This window comes from Gossypium arboreum, chromosome 12 (genome assembly GCF_025698485.1).
Source record: "Gossypium arboreum isolate Shixiya-1 chromosome 12, ASM2569848v2, whole genome shotgun sequence".
Lineage (NCBI taxonomy): Eukaryota > Viridiplantae > Streptophyta > Magnoliopsida > Malvales > Malvaceae > Gossypium > Gossypium arboreum.
This window is the reverse complement of record NC_069081.1, coordinates 98,530,549-98,555,946: the sequence shown is the minus strand read 5'-3', so window position 1 is coordinate 98,555,946 and position 25,398 is coordinate 98,530,549.

The window sequence follows — 25,398 nt, the reverse complement described above, 5'->3', positions numbered from 1 at the left end:
CTAACTCGATACTTCAATAGTTTTCTGTACATACCTGTACCGATACTTTTCTATTTCTCATCAATACTCTTATCAAACCCCTCCGGTTTATAAGTGCTCATGATACAAATTCATTGATATTTCGATGCCATAGTCCAACTATGGTCTTACACATACATTGCCAAGGCTCTGCCATGGTCTTTCATTTACATGCCATAACCCGGTTATAGTCTTATTATTCGATTGCCATAGCCCAGCTATGATCTTATTCGGTAACTTCCCTTACTCAACTCTTACATTTCATGTAATATCTCAACATTTATCCAATAAAATAAATAATATCTCAATTTCATCCACTCAATAAATGTATACACATTTAAGTTCAATTATATGAACTTACCTCGTTTTCAAAATTGACTGATGGGATCAATTATTCGACAACCTTGCTTTTCCCCCGATCTAAATCTAAATTATTTCTTACTTGATCTATATGAATTCAAAATTAACTTATTTATTCATCTACTCATTCAATTTAGTCCAAAATTACTCATTTGGGCATATTTGCATATTAGCCCCTAAACTTTCACATTTTCACAATTTAGTCCTTATTTCACAAATACACAAAATTCACATAATTTCATTATACTCTAGCTTATTTGAATTACCTATAGGTCTCTAGCAGCCCATAACTTTCATTTATTTCACATTTCAACCCCTCAATTTACACATTTCACAATATAATCCCTATTTGACATTTTTGTCAAAAATCACTTTACAAAACATTAAAATCTATCATCAAGCTTTCATATTTCTTCATTAAACATCAAAGAACTCATAGATTCAACAATGGTAACTCTCAAAATCTTTAACGGTTTTGAAATTAAAGGTACGGGCTAGCTATATTAAGCTGCAACGATTACAAAAACATAGAAATCATCAAAAACCGAGTAAAAATTACTCACCAATTAGACCATGCAATAGTCGAACTTTAGAAAGCTTCAATGGCTTGTCCAAACATCAATTTTCAGTGGTGGAAGATGATAATAGAATATAATTTCTTTTTGTTTTATTAATTTAACTTTTAATTATCCAATACCAATATTAACCTTTGTTATAAACTTATAAAATCATATAATGGATGTCTACTATTGTCCACCAACATTTCAAATGGTCTAATATCATCATAAAGACCTTAAATTTAATAAACCATAGCTATATAACACTTTTAACAAGTAGAATGCAACTTTTGTATTTTACGCAATTTAGTCATTTTTCTCAAATTGACTAAATAAACGATAAAATTAATTCACGAAATTTTCAAACATATCAAATAACATGCTGTAAACAAAAAAATAATATTAAAATAATATTTTGACCTCGTATTTTTGGTCTCGAAACCACTGTTCTTATTTGACTCAAAAAGAGGTTGTTACACAACACCACGGAAATTCTCGACGAGTTATCGAAAATGTATAAATCCCGGCTGAACCTTAGGAATAGTGTAATGCCCCCACACCCGAGACCGTCGCCGGAGTCGAGTATGAGGTGTTACTAAGCTTAGTTTAACATTTTTAGAACTTTGGATTATTTGTTTCTACATTCACAGCTTTTAAGCTACTTGCGTCATAGTCACAAGAAAAATCATATCTCGAGTTAAGAAACTCAAAATTAAGATCCGTAAATTTTCCCTGAATCTAGACTCATATACCTATCTAATAATTTTTTTCTAGAATTTTTAGTTGGGCCAATTAGTACAGTTTATTAGTTAAAGTTACCCCTGTTTCAGGACTCGACTAGTCTGACCTCTGTTTACTACGAACCACATTTCTCTCTGTAAAAAATTCATATGACTATGAGGTTTGTTTCTACTAAAACTAGACTCAATAATGATTCTGAGGATATAAAATACACCACCTAATTATATCTTTAAAATTTATGGTGAATTTCTAAAGTAGGAACAGGGGATTCAGAAACTGCCATGACTCTGTTTCACTAAAATTCAAATATCTTCTAACATATACTTTCTTTACTTGTTTCATTTGATTCATGTGAAACTAGACATAATAAGCTTCAATTTTATATGTAGTTCACCACCAAATTCAATTTCTATGATTTTTAGTAAATTTTTAAACTCGCATTAGTGATGCTGCGGTATTCTGTTTATGGTAAATTTCATCCTTTTTATGAGTTTTTATGCACTAAGTATCTTAATAGTTTTCCTTAACATCAAACATAATCTAAACTAACCATTTTCATAATTTATCATTATCAAACATTTCCTCAACCATTCCATTACCATACCATAAGATCATTTACACAAAATAGATATATTGCTATACATGCCATACTTAAATTTACAAGCCTTTACCAAAAGTCTTCTGGATAGTGTGGATCGAGCCTTCGACCTATCCCGACTCCTGAGCTGGCTTGTCCAAAACTACAATGAGTAAGAAGGAGGGAGTAAGCATAAATGCTTAGTAAGTTCATATGCAAATAATAAGTAACATAACAAACAGTTATACCAGTCAACATTAGCATACATCACTAAAACACATATCACATTTTTAATCATTCTTCATCATCTTATTACCTTATCGTGGTTGTATCAATACTCAACCCAAGGGTTAAATACATACCTGTCCAAAATATCCATTTCACATCACTTACCAATACGTCTCTTTACATCTCGAATATTCCTCCATTGAGTAGAACTTTACCCGTTGAACACATCGGAATATAATTCGGATACATGGATAACTTGCACATAAGTGCCATATATGAAATCAAGCAATCATGTAACCCGCCCATAAATGAACTCGGACTGAACTCAACGAGCTCGGGCGTTCGCATCCATAAGTGAACTCGGACTCAACTCAACGAGTTCGGATGCCTAGTTACATCTCACGAACTCGGACTCAACTCAACGAGTTCGGACATTCGCATCCATAAGTGAACTCGGACTCAACTCAACGAGTTCGGATGCTCAACCATCCTAGTGACATGTCACTTGTATCCTAATCTATTCCTAAGGTTCAAACGGGATTTTTCTCGAACACTTATCCTTGCCGTCTTCCGTAGAATGCCGAAATCAATACTCGGTAACAATTATATTTAACAAGTAGCTCACATAATTTACATATTATTTGAAATTAACCACAAAGCATACATTTCATAATGAAATTCAGCATAACACATAATTAATATCAATAATTTAAAAATAACAATTATGCTACATTATTTACACATGAACTTACCTTGGTACCAAAATACAAGGATTTTGCAATCTAGTCCACAATCTTTTCTTTTCCTCGATTGAGGTCGATTCCACGTCTTTCTTGATCTAAAATAACACATTTAGCTTATTTAATACTCACATTATCAAATTAATCCTTAACTCAAATTTTGGCAAAATTACAATTTTACCCTAAACTTTTGCATATTTACATTTTGCCCCTAGGCTCGGATTAAACTTTATTCCTTATTCTTATGTTTTACAACATGCTGATCACTTTTCTCTTCCATGGCAACATCAAATTCTCACTCTAACATGTACTTGTGACTATTAGGTATTTTTACCGATTAAGCCCTTTTACTCGTTTTTGCTTAAAATCGAGTAGTACAAGTTGTCTAACATAATTTAAAACTTCATATTCTATCATAAAACATCAAAATACACAAATTTCACCTATGGTTATTTTTCCAAATATAAACCCTAAGTTAACTTATTGCTAACATAAGCTTTATCGAGTTACCGGGATCCCAAAAACGTAAAAATCATTAAAAACGGGGCTTGGAATCACTTACTATGGAGCTTGGAAGCTTGAAACAAACCCTAGCTATGGAGAACCCTTTAAATTTCGGCCTAATGAAGAAGATGGACAAAAATTGGCTTTTAATTTTGTTTTTAATTCATTTTAATAATTAAATGACCAAAATACCCTTACTACTAAACTTTCCAAAAATTCCTTCCATGTCCTAACTTTGTCCATGAACTTAAAATTGGTCAAATTGCTATTTAAGACCTCCTCATTAATATTCCAAAACAATTTCATACTAAAAACTTCTAGAATGCAAATTTTGCAACTTATTCGATTTAGTCCCTACTTTCAATTTAAGCACTTTAGGCATAGAATTTCATCACGAAATTTTCACACAATTATGCATTCATATCATAAACCTCAAAATAATTATAAAATAATTATTTCTATCTCGGATTTGTGGTCACGAAACCACTATTCCGATTAGGCCCTAATTCGGGATATTACAACTCTCCCCCCCTTTTAAAGATTTTCATCCTCGAAAATCTTACCGGTAAACAAGTGTGGGTATTGGTTTCTCATAGTTTCTTCAGGTTCCCATGTAGTCTCTTCTACCCCATGCTTTTGCCACAACACTTTCACTAGTGCAACACTTTTATTTCTTAGTTGTTTGACTTCTCGAGCTAAAATCTTAATCGGTTCTTCTTCATAAGTCATATCCGGTCACAGTTCAATTTCTATCGGTGAAATTATATGTGAAGGATCCGAACGATGCCAACATAACATAGATACGTGAAACACATCATGATTTTTTTCTAATTCGGGTGGTAACGCTAGCCGATATGCTACCGGTCCAACTTTTTCAATTATTTCATACGGTCCAATAAAACGCGGACTTAACTTGCCCTTTCGTCCAAATCTAAGGACTTTCTTCCATGGAGACACTTTCAAAAATACCTTATCACCAACTTGAAACTCAATGTCCTTTCGCTTTAGGGTCGCATAAGATTTTGTCTATCCAAGCGACTTTCAAACAATCTCGAATTATCTTCACTTTTCTTCGTTTCTTTTATTAAATCAACTCCATAAATCTGATTTTCCTTGAGTTCAGTCCAATACAAAGGCGTTTGACACTTGCGACCATACAATGCTTCATAAGGTGCCATTTTCAAGCTCGTCGATAGCTATTGTTGTAAGCAAATTCTACCAACGGCAAATATCTTTCCCAACTTCCTTGAAATTCCAATACACAACATCCGAGCATGTCTTCAAGAATCAATTACTCTCTCCGATTGTCCATCGGTTTGTGGATGAAAAGCAAGATCGAAATTTAACCGTACCTAACGCGTCTTGCAACTTTTGCCAAAACCGCGAGGTAAACCTTGGATCTCTATCGAAATAATCGATAATGGTATTCCGTGTAATCTAACAATTTCTTTAATATCTGATTCAGCCAACTTGTTAAGAGAATAATTCGACGCGTCTGGGATAAAATGAGTCGACTTAGTTAATCATCAACTATTACCCAGATGGCATCTTTCTTTCCCGAGTCAATGGCAATCTGAAACAAAATCCATAGTAATCCGATCCTATTTCCATTCAGAACCATAATAGGCTGGAGTAATCTGAAGGTACTTGGTGTTCACTTTCACTGTTGACAAATTAAGCATTTGGACACAAACTCGATATATCTCTTTTCATTCCATTCCACCAATACATTTTCTTCAAGTCATTATACATTTTCGTACTACCCGGATGAATCGGAAATAACCACTATGTGCTTCTGTAGGATCTTTTGAATCAGTTCCTCATTCTTGATTACACAAATCCAATCTTTAAACATTAAGCACCCATCGAACCAATTCGAAATCGATCCCGTGTCGACTTCACATTTTCTTTTGGCTAGCAAATCTTGATCATTTTTCCGAGTTTCGAAATCTCTTGTAAAAACATTGTTTTGCTCTTAACTCTGCTAGAATCGAACCATCATCGACACTTTCAATTGAGTGTTCATAACTCTCAAAGCAAACAACAACTTTTCGCTCAAAGCATCGGCAACCACATTCGCTTTTCCGGATGATAATCAATAACAAGCTTGTAATCTTTCAACAACTCCAACCATCTTCGTTGTCTCAAATTCAAGTCTTTTGTGACATCAAGTACTTAAGACTTTTGTGGTCGGTATATACTCGACATTTTCACCATACAAATAATGTCGCCAAATTTTCAAAGCAAACACCACCACGCTAATTCCAAATCATGAGTAGGATAATTCCTCTCATGAGGTTTTACTTGCCTCAAGCATATGCCACCACTTTTCCTTCTTGCATGAGCACACACCCCAAACCATTTAGAGAAGCATCACTATACACCACAAATTCTTTACGATTCGGGCTGTACTAACACTTGGTGCCTCTGTTAATAACTTTTTCAATTCTTCAAAACTCGTTGACATTCTTCCGTCCATTCAAATTTAACATCCTTTCGAGTAATCTAGTTATAGGAGCGATAATTATAGAAAATCCATTTACAAACCGCCAATAATACCCAGCTAGCCCCAAGAAACTTCTAACTTCAGTTACGTTTTTCGGTGGTTTCCAATCAACAATGGTTGAAATTTTACTAGGATCAACCCGTATACCATCACCTGAAACAATATGACCCAAAAATCCAACTTCCCGGAGCCAAAATTCACTTTTACTAAACTTAGCATACAGCTGCTTATCTCTCAAAGTTTGCAAAACTATCCTCAAATGCTCAGCATGCTCTGTCTCATCTTTTGAATAAATTAAAATATCATCTATAAACACCACAACAAATTTGTCCAAGTATGGCGAAATATGCGATTCATTAAATCCATAAACACAAATAGAGCATTTGTCAACCCGAACGGCATAACTAAAATTCATAATGACCATACCTTGTTCTAAAAGCGTTTAAGTACATCGACTCCTTTACCCGCATTGGTAATACCGGATCTCAAGTCAATCTTTGAAAACCATGTCGCTCCTTTTAGCTGATCAAACAAATCATCAATTCTTGGCAACGGATACTTGTTTTTGATTGTCACCTTGTTTAACTGGCGATAATCAACACACAACCTCATAGAACCATCCTTCTTTTTCACAAATAACACGGGAACACCCCAAGGTGAAAAACTTGGTCTCACAAAACCTTTATCAGTCAACTCTAGCAACTGCGACTCTAATTCCTTCAACTCTGCTGGTGTCATTCTATACGGAGCAATCGAAATCGAGCTGTTCCGGTATCAAATCAATACCAAATTCTACTTCCCGACCGGAGGCAAACCCGCAATTCTTACGAAATACGTCGCCAATTCACACACAACCCAAGACCGATTCAACTTTCTTTTCAACTTCTTTTGTATTAATTACATACGCCAAATAAGCTTCATAACCCTCTCTCGAGATATCTTTGAGCCGACATTGAAGAAATCACACTAGGCAATGCCTCGATTTATCCGATTCAACCCGCAGAGTTTCACCATTTCCACACTTTAATTCTATAACCTTTTCTTTGCAATTTACTATAGCATCATGCAATGTCAACCAATCCATACCCAAAACAACATCAAACTCATCAAACGACAACAACATCAAGTCGGTAGGAAAGTAATGATCCCGAATCATTAAAGGACATTTCTTACATACTTTATCAACAAATACACATTTGCCTAACAGATTCGACACTCTAATCATAAATCAGATTCTCAACAGTATATTCATACTAGACACCAATTTCATGCACACATATGAATGAGTAGAACCGGGATCAATCAAAGCAATAACATTAACATTATAGAGAGAAAATGTACCGGTAATCACATCAGGTGAGGAAGCATCTTCACGCGCTTTAATAGCATAAGTTCTAGCCGGAGCCCTTCCTTCAGGTCTAACCGGTGCATCCCTGGCTACATTCTTACTGCTTGCTTCGCTCCCAGCTTTTCTTGGATATCTTCCTCTCGAATCCATCCCACTTGTTTTTGTATTCTGAAATTTTTCTTTTTCAGCTCTCTCTGGGCAGTCTCTAATAAAATGATCCGGAGAACCACATCGAAAACATTCATTTGCTCTACACGGACCAAAATGATTTCTACCACACCGCTGGCACTCAGGTTTAACAAATCTCGAGTTCCCTACACTCGCTGCCAAAGTAGTCTGGGATTTAGGACCCACATTTTGCTTCTTATAATTCCCATATGATTGCCCAGCTGAAGCTTGGGAACGAGGATTCATATTCCTTGACTTTCCAGGTTGCTGTGAAAATGAACTACTCATCGGTCTTTTCTTCCAATTTCTAGTTTCAGCCTCTACCTTTTTCTTTTCTTTAAGTAATTCTTTGGCCTTACAAGCTCAATCAACCAATACTACCATTTCTTTTAATTCAAGAATTCCAACAAATACCTTGATGTCTTCGTTGAGCTCGTCTTCAAATCGTCGGCACATCTTGGCCTCTATAGGAACATACTCTCTGGCATACTTACTTAATCGAACAAACTCTCTTTCATACTCTGTAACCGTCATATTACCTTGCTTCAGCTCAAGAAATTCTTTACGCTTCTGATCAATAAATCTTTCACTAATATATTTCTTCCGAAACTCTTCTTGAAAAAATTCCCAAGTTATTTTCTCTTTTGGTACCACCGAAATCAAAGTCTTCCACCAATTATAAGCTGAATCCCTCAACAAAGATATAGCGCATTTTAAACATTCTTCAGGTGTACAAGATAATTCATCAAATACCGGATAGAATTCTCAAGCCGAACTCGCTTTCAAGCATCATCATCAATATTTGCTTTAAATTCTTGACCCCTTGCTTGCGAATTCTATCAACTAGAGTTCTGTGATATTTCATCAGATCCATACCTTGAGGCATCGGGGGTACAGGTTGAGGAATTGGGGGAGGTGGGGGAGGTCGTACATTTGGGTTCGTACGAACGAACTCAGTGTACCATGCACTCATCATTTGGAGAAAGGCTTCTCGATCCCTTTCTCCTCCTCCCTGACCAACAATAGGAGGTGGATTTTCAGTCGGCGCTGCTCCTTCAGCCGGAGCTGGCGCATTACTCTCTACTTCATCTGCCACAACTGGATCGGGATCCATTTACTATAAAAAAATCATTTAAAAAGGTCAGAAGTCGTCACACTATCACAATTTATACATATGGCGTGTATAGCAAAATCCGTACATACAACACGTAGTCCAAAAACCGACTAAACCTGCTCTGATACCACTAAATGTAACGCCCCCACACCCGAGACCGTCGCCGGAGTCGAGTATGAGGTGTTACTAAGCTTAGTTTAACATTTTTAGAACTTTGGATTATTTGTTTCTACATTCACAGCTTTTAAGCTACTTGCGTCACAGTCACAAGAAAAATCATATCTCGAGTTACGAAACTCAAAATTAAGATCCATAAATTTTCTCTGAATCTAGACTCATATACCTATCTAATAATTTATTTATAGAATTTTTGGTTGGGCCAATTAGTACAGTTTATTAGTTAAAGTTACCCCTGTTTCAGGACTCGACTGGTCTGACCTCTGTTTACTACGAACCACATTTCTCTCTGTAAAAAATTCATATGACTATGAGGTTTGTTTCTACTAAAACTAGACTCAATAAGGATTCTGAGGATATAAAATACACCACCTAATTATATCGTTACAATTTATGGTGAATTTCTAAAGTAGGAACAGGGGATTCAGAAACTGCTATGACTCTGTTTCACTAAAATTAAAATATCTTCTAACATATACTTTCTTTACTTGTTTCATTTGTTTCATGTGAAACTAGACATAATAAGCTTCAATTTGATATGTAGTTCACCACCAAATTCAATTTCTATGATTTTTAGTAAATTTTCAAACTCGCGTTAGTGATGCTGCGGTATTCTGTTTATGGTAAATTTCATCCTTTTTATGAGTTTTTATGCACTAAGTATCTTAATAGTTTTCCTTAACATCAAACATAATCTAAACTAACCATTTTCATAATTTATCATTATCAAACATTTCCTCAACCATTCCATTACCATACCATAAGATCATTTACACAAAATAGATATATTGCTATACATGCCATACTTAAATTTACAAGCCTTTACCAAAAGTCTTCTGGATAGTGTGACTGAGCCTTCGACCTATCCCGACTCCTAAGCTGGCTTGTCCAAAACTACAATGAGTAAGAAGGAGGGAGTAAGCATAAATGCTTAGTAAGTTCATATGCAAATAATAAGTAACATAACAAACAGTTATATCAGTCAACATTAGCATACATCACTAAAACACATATCACATTTTTAATCATTCTTCATCATCTTATTACCTTATCGTGGTTGTATCAATACTCAACCCGAGGGTTAAATACATACCTGTCCAAAATATCCATTTCACATCACTTACCAATACGTCTCTTTACATCTCGAATATTCCTCCATTGAGTAGAACTTTACCGTTGAACACATCGAATATAATTCGGATACATGGATAACTTGCACATAAGTGCCATATATGAAATCAAGCAATCATGTAACCCGCCCATAAATGAACTCGGACTGAACTCAACGAGCTCGGGCGTTCGCATCCATAAATGAACTCGGACTCAACTCAACGAGTTCGGATGCCTAGTTACATCTCACGAACTCCGGACTCAACTCAACGAGTTCGGACATTCGCATCCATAAGTGAACTCGGACTCAACTCAACGAGTTCGGATGCTCAACCATCCTAGTGACATGTCACTTGTATCCTAATCTATTCCTAAGGTTCAAACGGGATTTTTTCGAACACTTATCCTTGCCGTCTTCCGTAGAATGCCGAAATCAATACTCTCAGTAACAATTATATTTAACAAGTAGCTCACATAATTTACATATTATTTGAAATTAACCACAAAGCATACATTTCATAATGAAATTCAGCATAACACATAATTAATATCAATAATTTAAAAATAAAATTATGCTACATTATTTACACATGAACTTACCTTGGTACCAAAATACAAGGATTTTGCAATCTAGTCCACAATCTTTTCTTTTCCTCGATTGAGGTCGATTCCACGTCTTTCTTGATCTAAAATAACACATTTAGCTTATTTAATACTCACATTATCAAATTAATCCTTAACTCAAATTTTGGCAAAATTACAATTTTACCCCTAAACTTTTGCATATTTACATTTTTGCCCCTAGGCTCGGGATTAAACTTTATTCCTTATTCTTATGTTTTACAACATGCTGATCACTTTTCTCTTCTATGGAAACATCAAATTCTCACTCTAACATGTACTTGTGACTATTAGGTATTTTTACCGATTAAGCCCTTTTACTCGTTTTTGCTTAAAATCGAGTAGTACAAGTTGTCTAACATAATTTAAAACTTCATATTCTATCATAAAACATCAAAATACACAAATTTCACCTATGGGAATTTTTCCAAATATAAACCCTAAGTTAAATTATTGCTAACATAAGCTTTATCGAGTTACCGGGATCCCAAAAACGTAAAAATCATTAAAAACGGGGCTTGGAATCACTTACTATGGAGCTTGGAAGCTTGAAACAAACCCTAGCTATGGAGAACCCTTTAAATTTCGGCCTAATGAAGAAGATGGACAAAAATTGGCTTTTAATTTTGTTTTTAATTCATTTTAATAACTAAATGACCAAAATACCCTTACTACTAAACTTTCCAAAAATTCCTTCCATGTCCTAACTTTGTCCATGAACTTAAAATTGGTCAAATTGCTATTTAAGACCTCCTCATTAATATTCCAAAACAATTTCATACTAAAAACTTCTAGAATGCAAGTTTTGCAACTTATTTGATTTAGTCCCTACTTTCAATTTAAGCACTTTAGGCATAGAATTTCATCACGAAATTTTCACACAATTATGCATTCATATCATAAACCTCAAAATAATTATAAAATAATTATTTCTATCTCGGATTTGTGGTCACGAAACCACTATTCTGATTAGGCCCTAATTCGGGATATTACAAATAGATAGGATACAAATGACATGTCATTAGGGGTTATAGTGTTTTTAGGATGCTAGTCCTATACATTCTACCGGTGGCTGAGTTTTCTGGCATGTGTTGCGGTTGCTCGTCAGCTTGTGTGAACAGCACTGTATAGGTATGTCTTGACCGTTAGTTTGTGTGAGCAAACCCAGTGATAGCTTGAGAGTGAGCATTGATATAAGTTATGAGATTGAGATGGTTTCGACCATGTATTGCCACTTTGTGTACGAGATTCTTGAGTATCCGATAATATTCCAAATGGTTCAATGGGTAAAGATGATGGTACGAGTTTATAAGGGATGGTACGAACCAGTTCATGTATTTGTGTGAATTATGTTAAGAAATTAATAGTTGATGTATTTATACATGATTTACATGGTTGTGATTATGTGCTAACCTTTGGATTGATTGAAACTTACCTATGTTTACTTATACTTCTTTATAATGTGAATGGATGGTAAGTTATACTTATTAGCCATACAAGCTTACTAAGCTTAACAGCTTACTCTATTTACTTTTTCGTGTTTTATAGTGATTTTGAAGTTTGCTCAGATTGGAAGTTGTCGGAGATCTCATCGCACTATCCAACCGTTGTTTTAGTACTTTTGATCTTGTGTATTTTGGTTATATGACATGTATAGGTCATTTGGCTAATGAAAGCCTATATGTTTTGGTTATGCAATTAGTCATGTAATATGACTTGATTTGGCATATGTTGGTATATATATATATATATATATATATATGTAGTTATTCTCATCTTGTGTGCATTTAGATTGCCATAGAATATGTTTGGATATGTAAATATATGCAATTGGCCTTTGATATGTGGTTTATAATTGCTATGTGAATGCCTTAATTTTGTATTTGTATTTTGAATTCCAAATGGTTGAATGTTGAGATATGGTATGCATGTTGATTTAGGCAAAAAGTCTACTAAGTAAATTTAATCATGTAGGTGTTTGTTGGAAGTCATATTGGTATGATTTTTAATGCCCAATGGTGAATTTATGAGCATTTTTATTATTGGTATTGGTATAGATTGATTTGGACTTAGTTGTGAATGGTTTGAATGCCTATTGATGATATGGTCATATGTCATTTGATATGTTTAGGTTGATGCAAATTTTGGGTGAGAAAATGGCTTGGAAAATAGTTTATTTTTGTCCATACAAGTAGAGACACGGCGTGTGTCTCAGCCGTGTGTGACACACGGTTAGGTGGCACGACCGTGTGTTCCCTAGTACTTATTTAGAAACCAAGTCAATAGTTTTACACGGCTTAGCACACGGTCGGGTGGCTTGATTGTGTGGCACAAGTCATATACCCTCCAGTTTTCACATGGCATAGCACACAGCCTAGCACACTGCGCACGTGGGGCCATTTCGAAGGGTATAATGGCTAGTCACACGGGCGTGTGGTTGGTCGTGTGACCCAAGTCAAAGAGTTACATGGGGTCAGACACGGGCTGGGACACAGCCATGTGATCCCATTTTGAATGTCCACACGGCCTATGACACAGGCGTGTCTCTCGGCCGTGTGAGACATATGGCCTGGCCACACGAGCGTGTGTCCCATGAAATTTGAAAATTTTCTATATTTTTCTAAAAATTTATTAAGTATTCGAATCAGTCTTGAACCAGTTCTAATTCTTGTTTTGAGTCTCAAGGGCTCGTATTAAGGACCATATGATTGTATTTGAATGGTTTTTAATCTGTATGAGAATTGTGATTCGAATTGTATGGTTGTTTAAGAAATAAGTCCGGTAATGCTCCATAACCCTATTTCGGCGACAAATATGGGTTAGGGGTGTTACATTTGTAGTTTTACAAATGAACATTTGAGTATTCCAAGGACTGAACCCAAGAGAATTGAAGATTGAGCAATATCTAAATAACAAGCATGCGAAATAAAGAGTCTAATCAACTAACCGTAGAAATTTATATTACGGAAAACCATAAAATCAAGAGGAACTAAACTAAAATATGATCTAGCTAACAATGACTAAATTGTAAAACATACAAAATTATGAGATTAACAATTAATTAAAAATGGTGGTTGATTTATCTCATTGTGGTTTACTAATATTCAAAACATGGATCCAGATCACTGAAACTCCCAAAATGGCTCCATTTTACCTCTCGGTCTCAATTTTACCAAGTTAGACAAATTAATTCGGATTATCTCTCGATCTCACAGGTTAACTTGGGGCTAATGAATTGGTGCCTAACAAGATGTCTTCCTGGTCTCACTTGCCTAGATATTTTCTTAAGGTCATCAATCCTAAGTTTTTAGATTAATTCAAATTAGTCCAATTTATTATGATTTGGTCCCTCATCCAAAAATCAGCTCACCACATCTCCATCAACCAACCCTCTTAAAGTTTTAGTTACTCATACTAAAAATAAAGCTAATGAACATGTCAATAAAAAGCATGGAAGCCATTAAAGAAAAGCTTAAGAAAAATGTAAAAGTTAGGATTTTTATCCAAGAAAACTTAAAGGACGTGTAAAAAGAAGAATTCAACAAGGAAATGTAAAGCAAGGAACATAAAATGAGAAAAGTTTAACATATTTCAAGTAAAGAAAACTGAAATACATTAAACTAAAGCTAAAAATGTCATTACAACCAAGGTACATGGACTGAAAGTGAAAATAAACCTAAGTTACAATGTGATCTAACTTAACTAACTACAAGTACACTAAGAATGGGAATAATGTGAAACAAAATAAACTCTAAAACTAAGAAAAAAGATAATAAAATATAAACCCTAAAAAAAGTGCATGAAAACTAAGAGAAAACCTAGAGAAAACTAAAGCTAAACCAATCTAATGTAGCCTTCTTTTGTTTCAGTCATATTTTGGCTAATTTAAGCAGCTATTCTAACCCTTTTTTTTTCCAAAATACCTTTAACAGGCCTTCAATTATTGGTGATTTAGTTGGACAAAGGCCACCCTTTGTGTCAATTTTTGTCCCCTCACGATGTTGGTATTGCGATACCCAGGAATAGGATATCATAATACCATAGACAGTCTTGAACTTGGGATGCTTCTTGGTAGGTGGATATCACAATACCACTAAAGAGTGGTCTCCATCCTTCAGTTTGTAGGAGAGATCTCTATTCCAAGGGTTGGATATCACAATACCCTCTCCTTTGGTGTTGTTCTTGCTCGGCCTACAATACTCAACCATATGTTAGGCCCCCAATGGCACTATTGGTCAAATTGGGTTTCAAAAACAAGAAAAACAAGGCATTTACACTTATTAAATTAAAACCTAAAAACTATGGAAAATACGCTACTATGCTAGAAAATAAGCTCCTCAAGTGTACCGAGGAAGCCTAATTTTCCATATCAAATTATGACAGATGAAACTCACCCACACTTAACTCTTTAGTTGTCCTCAAGCAGACACACCAAACACGCAAAAAGAAAGAGGACCCTTGGACTAGATCATACAATAAAATCATAATGGTAAAATATCAAACTCATACAAGAACTACCTCACATGCAATTTAAGAATGATATCTAGCCAACTTGGTTATTCCTAATGCAAACACAATTAGTTCACTAAGTTAAAACATCAATAGATATAGAGGCAACAGAAATGAATGTATGAACAAGTGTTATCCATCAAAATAAATTATATGGATGGTTCATATATATTTAAAAAGAACCGATCATGTTCGTTTAAACAAATATAAGCTATTCACGAACTATTATGTTGGTGAATTACTTGGGTCTCAAAGATCTTCTAGGCTTGTAGCGTTCTGAGGCTTAAGATGGTTCGGAGTTCAAGTAATAAGCACTCAAAACGGGTTCAAGCACTAGAAATAGTTAAGCACATGACATTGTTCCCTACTCACCCTAATTAATTTTTCTTTTTTTCTTCATTTTGCACACTTTCATTCACTTTTTTTTTATTAACGTACTAAATTGCGTAATTTCTTCATTTTTTTTTTGCACACAAAGCCACCATGTGTCTCTACCTAACCCTCAATATCTATGGCATGGCATCCATTACATAGTGCATTTTAAATATCAGGATAGAGAAAGATTGAGTACTAGACTCGTTTAGGCTCAAGGCTTTGATCTTAAGGTTATAAGGAAATGTTACTTGAGGCTCAAAGATATGGTAACTAGAGGTATATAACAAAAGGTAAGTTTTTAGGCTCTAGGCTAGTTCTAACAAAGCCTAAGGCCTTTTCTCAAATTATTCACACAACACCAACTCTATCAAGCATACATCTATTTTAAAGAAAAATTAACAATTCAAATTATTTATCTACAAGGATTCGTATACTTTATTCATCATATGATACACGCTATACATTTTCATTTAGATTTGTAACACCCCAAACCCGGCCCAGACGTTATAGTCGAATCTGAAGTGCCACATTGGAGTTGAAAAACCCACGTTCCGTGTTAGTGTTTTAAAAACCATATATTTTGTTGAGTTAACAAAGTGTATGGAAGCCGGGCACCAGGTAGGTATCCAGAACAGAGGAGAAAGACTATGGTAAGTGCCCAAACTCTAAACGATTCCTAGAGTAACTGTTGGCCAAAAGCCGAAACCCTATAATTTAGGAAGATGGCCAAATATGGGTATAGGCTTTATGGGGTCTTCTTTTAATATTTTTTGTGGTTTATTTAGTGGAGGAGTAGCAAGGTGTAGTGTCGACTTGGGGTAGCTTGGATCTCCAGAGTGGCTAGACCTAGTCATCAATCGCGACAAAGGTAAGATTCCTAAGGCCATTATGGATGGTGGCCGAATGTGTAAGTATTAGTATTAGATGATTTTTTTTGGTTCAATTATGGGAAGCTGATTATTAACGATGGATTATAGGAGAAATCTTGTAGGATATCTCGTCAAGGAATATCGCCAAACAGGTGTGTAACGAACCTTTTTCATAAGCGTAAAGCGATAAATGCCGAAAAGTCGAAATGTCGAAATTCTGGCATTTCGAGGACTCGTGAGCAAGCGAACGCTCATTAGTTAGTTAGATTCATTGAGATGATGATCAGGAACATTGGAAATGGTAAGAACATGATTTTTGGCATTCACGGTAAGTTGGGCCTCGAAGGGCTGCAATAGGGCCTAATAGGCTTTCGGGCCCATTTGGGAAAAATTGGTAGAAAACAGAAATCTGTTAAATTGCATTTAAAACTGTTAATACTATTATGGATATAGGCTAAATGGGCCTAGATGACAAAATCGGCTAAGTAGGGCCCATTAGGGGTTTTAGGCCCAATAACTCGATTTCGCTAAAAATGAACCAGAATCACTGTTTGCACCCATGAATTGTTAATAACCGTTAATGAACATGGAAACCCTAATTTTTAGTAAAATTACAAGATTACCCTTATAACATGAAAATGACCGTTTTGCCCCTAGGCAAAAATGACCATTATACCCCTAGGGTTTATGTATGAATTTAATACATGGGATTTTGATAAACATGGTATGTATGATATGCACATGACATGTATGATATGCACATGATATGTATGATATGCACATGATGTAATCATAAATGCATTAGGTTGGGTTTTTATATGAATGGAGGAAGTGAAAAAGGGCTTACGCCCCAGTTATTAAAGGGCTTACGCCCCAGTTATTAAAGGGCTTATGCCCCAGTTATTAAAAGGGCTTTTGCCCCAGTTATTAAAAGAGGCTAGGCTTCCAGTTATATGATAAAGCAGCTATACTGCCAGTGGAGAGTTATGGTGGGGTGGGTTGAGTTAATCCCCACATGGTGTGTTGGTTGGTACGGGTGGAGAGTAGCGGATGGTGGGTTGAGTAGTCTCCCCAAATGGGCTTGCATTCTTTCATTGACATTATATGTGATATTGAAATGGGCCTATGGGCCATACCGTTCTGAGAAAGGCTTGCCCAAGAATATGAAATATGAAAAGGCTTCGGCCCAGTGTTATGAAATATGAAATATGAAAAGGGCTACGGCCCAGTACATGTTGAGATTGGGTTCGGGCTTAGGCCTAACAGGCTGTTATTGTTTTGGGCTCTGAAAGGGGCTTGTTGCACACTGAGTTTCCAAACTCACCCCTTTCCTTAACCTTGCGGTGAGCCTTGATGTGGGGACTTGGGCGGAGGGATTGAGTATACGGTGATCGCCTTCGGACTTTTAAATAAGCGTTGGTTTTCATTTAATTTCCTTTAATTATTATTTATTTTTGGGTTGTAATAAGGTCATTTTTAACTTTTCTTTTATTTCTTTTCGGGATTATTTTATTTTTAATAACTTTAAACCCGGTTGATAATTATTCAAATGGGCTAGGCTTAGGACGTGTTTTCAAAATGATACTTGTTTTCAAAATATCTCAACGCCACGATTAATCGATTTATCAGAGACATCCACTTAAACAAATTCAAACTCGATATAACAAAGTGTGGCCATGGTTGTGGGCATGTCTAGGATTGGATCCAATTAAAGAGCTTGGTACTTAAGCAGCCTTCATGGCTCACCTCCTGTGTTCCGGATACCTACCTGGTGCCCAGCTTCCATACACTTTGTTAACTCAACAAAATATATGGTTTTTAAAACACTAACACGGAACGTGGGTTTTTCAACTCCAATGTGGCACGTCAGATTCGGCCATAACGTCTGGGCCGGGTTTGGGGTGTTACAAGATTATTGTCTTTACCTATTATATAAATCAACTAAGTAAACTAATTAGTCTACAATTAGGAATATCAAGTTATCTAGTATCATTCTAAATTTACAAGTTTGACAATTCAATGTACTTATTTAGTATTTACAACTAATGATTTATTACCAAATTATAGTCAAAGCACCATGCAAATACACAAAATAAAAACGAAAAATATTTTTGGAAATTTTTTTGAAAAATGCATAAAAATGAAAATAAACACACAAAATGACCTAAAAACAAGAAAACTAAAACACATAAAATATGTGCATCCCCTCACACTTAAACAACATATTATCCTTAATGTGTTCTCAAAAAAAGATAGAAGGTTACCAGTCTTCCCTAGAAAGAAGCGTCAGATGAACTCGAGGGTCCACCTCCTCGTTAAAGCTCACAAATGTTGTGTAGTCTTTCAATGTAATTGGCTGCACATGAAACAAACACACAAAAATAAAAACAAGCAGAAAAAATACGAAATAGAAAAATAGAAAAAAAAAAGGTCCAAAAATATGAAATAAAACTAAAAAGCGAAAGCATGTAACTAATGTTGATCATCCTTGAGACCCTCACTCGACCCCGCTACTCCTTTGCTTTTTCCCTTCATGATTGACTTTTTATAAGACACCTCCGATTGGTCGCTCGGGTCATGGATAATGGGGGACCCAATGGATGGATGTGCGGGTACAAACACATTCTTGAAGTCGTCATGATAAGGCTCAAAAGCAACATCTTCTATTGTCTTGTCATCCTCCTCCTCTCCTGCTTTCTTCTTTTTGCTCCTCATCTCCATCTGCATTGCCCTCGGATGAATGGCTCGATCTGTCGGGCCATTGAATGCTTCCTGCCCCTGGCTCACCATGAAAGTGTCCACGAATGGCTTCATTACCTCCAGTAGTCTAGTGTTATAGAGCACATCTCTGCCCAGCCTATGTTGCCATTGTGTAAACTCATCATCGACCTTCTTCTTAGTGCTTTTCTTTTTTACCAACGGAGGCATTTCCATTTTTTGTTTCCTCTTCAAGTTTCATTCTTGGATCTACTTTCTTTAGAGCTCCTAAAAGTATCTGAGCATAATGTCTCCTATGATGCTTTATGTGGGGTAATGGAACTGCTCGGTTGGGTCAATTTCCACCCCCACTCGATGACACAGGTCTTTGATTAAGTGTAGAAAGTAGATACCCAATTAAGAAAACTTAATCTTAGTTAGATTAGATTATTAGACCACCTAAGTCCCCTTTAACTCATTAATTTGTGCATTAATTATAGCACACAAGATCACTCACCTTAGCAACTTGTTCCCACAACAAAGCTTAAGTAAGCTTTTGTTTGTCTTTGTCCTTACTTTTAGAGGCTCCCAAATGAGTTGGAACTTCACATTCACATCAAACATAATACAAAGGCACTATAAACAAAAAAAAAAAAATAACACAATTAAATCATTCTAAAATCACAGATCACAGCCTATTAACCTCTATTCTAAAAACTTAACTAGTTTTGTCAAAATAGATGTTTAACCACTCAAATCTAATTTCTAAACTTATATTTCAACTTCATACACCCTAAATATCACCTAAATATAGATCTAAACAATCAATTTTATCTAGTTAAACTGATCTAATTTTTCCGGAAAAACCAAGCTTGCATGATCTTTTAAAAGGAAAAATGTTCAATTGGTTCAAATTACTAAAGGATTGTTAAATCAAGATTAAAAAACCTTTTAATTAGATGAAAATGAGTTAGAAACCACTTTAAAAAAGAAGATTAGCTAAGAAATACGAGATCTACCATTATTAATATAAAAATCAACTTAAAATCAATTGGTCTATTGAAATCTTGATTAAGTCATTTAAATCTAGAATTGAAATATTAGATCCCTTAATTTAATCATAAAAAGTCAAAATGTTATCGTAATTTTATGAAAACTATGAGTTTAGGATCAAATTTGGCTGAAACGTATTGATAAACAAAGGTGAAATTGAGGGAGAAAAGATAAGTTTCTTTTAAAATTGAAGAAGAAAATCGTGTTTGGATGGCTAGAAATTCTAAAAGGATGAATCAATTTTGAAAGAAAAACCTTGATTTGGTGTTTGGGAAAATGTTGAATAAGATGTGAAAATGAAAGGGAAGGGACGGTGGAGGTTTTTTAAATATGCAACCAATTTCTAAAAATTGGTTCATTGCCAATTTAGCCACATCCAATTTTTCCCTATTTCAAATAGGTCTTTATTTTCAATTAAAACTTTTTTTAAAATTATTTTCAAATCCGACCTTGTTTTTAAAATTCGTTTTAACTAAATTAATTTTCGGACTCTTAATTTTAATTTTGTAACCTAAAATTTTAATTCTAATTATTTTAATATTTTATTTTATTAATTATTATTTATTGAATTATTAGCCTAATTATGATTCTCGATTCACCAACTCCAGATTTACTAACCCGATTCTACTAACTCAGTTTTTGGGATGTGACATTTTTTCTCAACCAAATTTGGTTGATTTAAGAAACTATTCTAAACCTATTTTTTTGCCCAAAATATCCTTGAATCGACCTTCAATGATTGGTGCTTCGGTTGAACAAAGATTACCCTTTATGTCAATTTGTGTCCCCTCTTGATGTTGGTATCACTATACCTAGGAATAGGATATCGCGATACCATGGACTGTCTTGAACTAGGGATGCTTCTTGGCAGGTGGATATCATGATACCCAAAATGGATATCGCGATACCATTGAAGAGTGGTCTCCATCCTTAGGTTTGTTGGCAAGATCGTGTTTCCAAGGGTTGGATATCACAATACCCTCTCCTTTTGTGTTGTTTTTGCTCAGTTTCAGCCTTTAACACGTCCCTACAACACTCAACCATATGTTAGGGCCCCAATGGCACTATTGGCCAATTTAGGTCTCAAAAATAAGAAAAACGAGGCATTTATACTTATTAACTTAAAATATAAAAACTATGAAAAACTACAAAAAGACACTAGTATGCTTAAGAACAAGCTCCTCAAGTGTGCTAGGGAAGCCTAATTTGTCATATCAAATTATGGCAAATCATTAATCTCATTCATAGGTTCAATAATCAACCAATCGAAGTTAGGAGTTCCATGGTACTTCTAGCTGTGTAAGGTGATGGTTAGCACACTATGATTGAAATGGTAGAATTACTGGTTGCTAATGACCCCACAACTTATAATGTCATTATTAGACGTCCTTTGATGAAAATGGAGAAGATGGTGATAGCCACTTTCTATTTAAAGGTTAAATTCCCAAGTCCAACTAGTAAGGGATATATGAAATTTGATTAGCATAAAGCTAAACAATGTCATATACTTTTGTTGCAATTATCTCAGTAGGAGAAGGGTTACCTTCACACCTTAGCTCTGGTAGGTTCCTCTAGGGTTGCACTTAGAGTCAATATGATTAACAAAGCCAAGTTGAACTTAGAGAGTTTAGGTATCAGGTTCGAGGGGAGACTCAACAAAGCTAAAGTTGTAAAATAGACCGAACTTATAAAATTGTTCCATGATGATAATGAGAAAACCACTCAGATTTATTCTACTTTATCAAAGGTTGAATAAATAATGTTAATTAATTTGCTAAGAAATAATGTGGATGTATTCGCTTAGTGGTCAAAAAACATGTCGACAATTCATCCTTCAATCATTCAACATCTCTTAAATATAAATCCTAAGGCCAAATCAATGAAATAGAAAAGAGAAGGTTTGCCTAAACTACAATTGAGCCTATCAGGTAGAATATAGAAAGGTTTCTTACAACAAAGTTCATAAGAGAAGTATCTTATCCAAATTAGGTATCTAATCATCGTAAAAAAGACCAAGAGAAAGTGGTGAATGTGCGTCGAGTTTATAAATCTCAACAAGGCCTGTCCAAAGGATATGTTGACACATTTGAATGCAAAAAAAAATTATGTGGTTGTTTCTGTAGTTGAAACAATGGCCATAACTTGAGGCATTGTTTCATTGTCATACTTGTCAATTTTTAGAGGTGGCAAATTTTAGAAAAAAAACATTAAGATATCTATTTAAAAGATATTTGGATGAGTTAAAGCCCAAACCATGAAAACCAATTGAGTTAAAATTGAAGACTTGAAGATTGGTTACTTGCGGATCAAGTAAAGTCAGTTTCTATATTTGAATACATTGAATTACACCGAAACTCTTATAGAATTATGTCAAGATTATCCTCAGCTAATTTTTATCTTTACTTCATAGAAAAGTGATTAGACTATGACTCTTATGTAAGCAAAACTTATGTAATATACAAACTTGAGTTTTGTCTAGGTTAAGGAAAAACTGAGAGATTGAGAGAGTACAAAATTGTTCAAGTTAAGAATGTTTTATGTGTGCATTTTTTTTTTTGTAAGCAATCAAGAGAGTCTTTTGTATTGCAAATCTAAGCTTTCAAGTAGGAAGCTTAGTGGGAGAGTGATCTAGTCTTTATACAACAGTGAGGTCGCTAAATTGGTGAGAGTTAACTCAATTTTAGGACTTAAATCACTGATTGTACTGTGAGAAAGATAGTGGATCATTGCTCTGGGCACAGTTTCTATTTACGATACAAGTACCCTTTCTTTTATACATGATAAATTTCATCTTTCTTCAATAGACACGTTAGTTAATTCCTCTACTAGCCAAAGGAAAGTGGCGAATGTTCTCTTTACAAGAGTTTTTCAGAAGGAAGGCTTTGGAACTGACGCCTCCACCGTGTCCTAGTTTGAATTAGTATACCTATCCCCTTCCTGATTCTTAAACTTTGGTTGCCCTTTCCAAGTCCAATGGCACTCGCGATCTAGGATTCTAATTACTAATAGTCGAAAACATTTTAGTTAGTTCCAGAAAACTCTTTTACAAATATGGTATCCTATTTATTACAATTTTACATATTGCAATATTACTTACCTTATTTAAATTAACTTTTTAGCTATACAACCTTCTACCAATAAAACTCAAATTTCATTTTCTATATCTCAGATTTGTTTTTCCTCTCAAATTTCTTATCTTCCTTTTTGATAATTTCATCTTCTCTACACACCAGTCCTACATCCGTTATTCATTAATAACTTTCCAGGTTGTATTTTTATTCCTTTATTTCTTTATTCCATTCTTTTAATTGTGGATCTAGTACTCCTATTCTAACTTTGCTTTTAACTTTTATCACAAATCCAGTGTTCCTTACATTCAAGAACATTCTTTCCCAATTCAACTCTCTATTATCTTCAAGGTGATGTTAAATACTTTTACTCTTTTTCTATCTTATGATTGATCCTACTAATTTATCACAATGATACTAATCTTGACAACTAATTCAAACATTTACATTTGTAGATCTGAAATGCAGATGATCAAGGATTACACCTATAATTTGAAATAGAAAAGGGGATTGCTCTCTAATATTTATGTTTTGAAGGTATTTTCATTGTACTCCTTATGTTACATATATACTATTTATCTTTTTATTCTTTTTTACTTGATTTGTTAGATTTTTCATCGCATGTTAATTAGGGGTGAGTGTTCGATCGAATGGAACGGAAAAATTTCGAGTTTATCGAGTTGACAAGTCTTACTTTATCATCCTAACTCAATTTGAAATTTTCTTTAAACGAGTCAAGTAAGATGGAATTCGAATTGAATCAAATATATTTGTTCGATTTAAATTTCAAAAAATGACTTTAGATCCTTGTAGCCTCTGCCACCCACCATAATTAAATTTCCCCATCGTAATCAAATTTGTTTTTAACTTTCATCCCCTCATAATTTATTTATTAATATTTTATATATGGATTAGCTTTTTTTCTTACTCAGGTTCTTCAATTATCTTCTGATTCCTTGTCAACATGTATTTTGAAATTAAAAGATATATTAAATATAAAAAATGTGATTTTTTAATAAAATTTATTTTAAAGATAAAATGTGAAATTGATGCCAACAAAAAATTTTAGCCAAATACTTTATGTCATCATCAGTAATTCAATTTTAACAGAAATTGATAAAGATTTAGCATTATTAAACAATTCAATATATAAATAGTAGACCTAAATTCAGAAAAAAAAAGTTTTTAGGGTTTAGAAGGAAGTAAAAATTTTAAGGGGTTTGATGGAAGTAAAAGTTATAGGGGAAAGAAAAAGGAAAAAGTATTGGGGGTTGGGGGGAAGTAAATTTTTTCAGTGGGAAGTAAAAGTTTTTGGGGTTTGGGAAAGTAAAATTTTTGGCAGAAAGTATAAATGTTTTACTTTTGAGAGGGGGTTTGAGGGGAAAGGGAAGTAAAGGATTTGATATTTAGTTTATTCTAATTACTCGAGTTATTTGAATTCGAAAATTTAACTCGATTTAAACTCGAAATTCTAAAAAAAAATTAAAGTTGATTCGATTAACTCAATTAATTTGATTCGAATACTTCAAAATTTAAATTTTTTTCAATTTTTTCGAGTCGAATTGAAATTTACTCACCCCTAATGTTAATTTACATTTTCTCACACCATATGGCTAATGACTACACCCAGCCTGGCCCGAAAAATGAGAGGGTTTAAGCAAAAATATATGTTCGAAAAATGGGCTTGGGAAAAAAAGAAAAAGACTCGTTTAGAAAACAGGTCGAGCTTTTGGTAATATTTTTTGGCCAGACTTGAATTTGCAAAAAAAAAAAAATCTACTGTTTTGCTGTTGTTTTCAATACTATTATGTTGCTACTATTTTTTTGTTATTATTTAGATATTGCGTAACTCTTGTTTTTTGGTTAATTTTGCTACTATTTTAGATACATTTGCTTATTAAGTTGTACCTATTTTAGTGTTATTTAAGTATAAAAACTTTTGTTTAATTTATTTTCAATTTGTTAGGAAACATTTATTTTAGTGTTTTCGATGTATTGTGTTTTTTAAAATTCTTTTATATAAAAAATTTTAATATGGGGTGCTAAGCTCAGATTTTA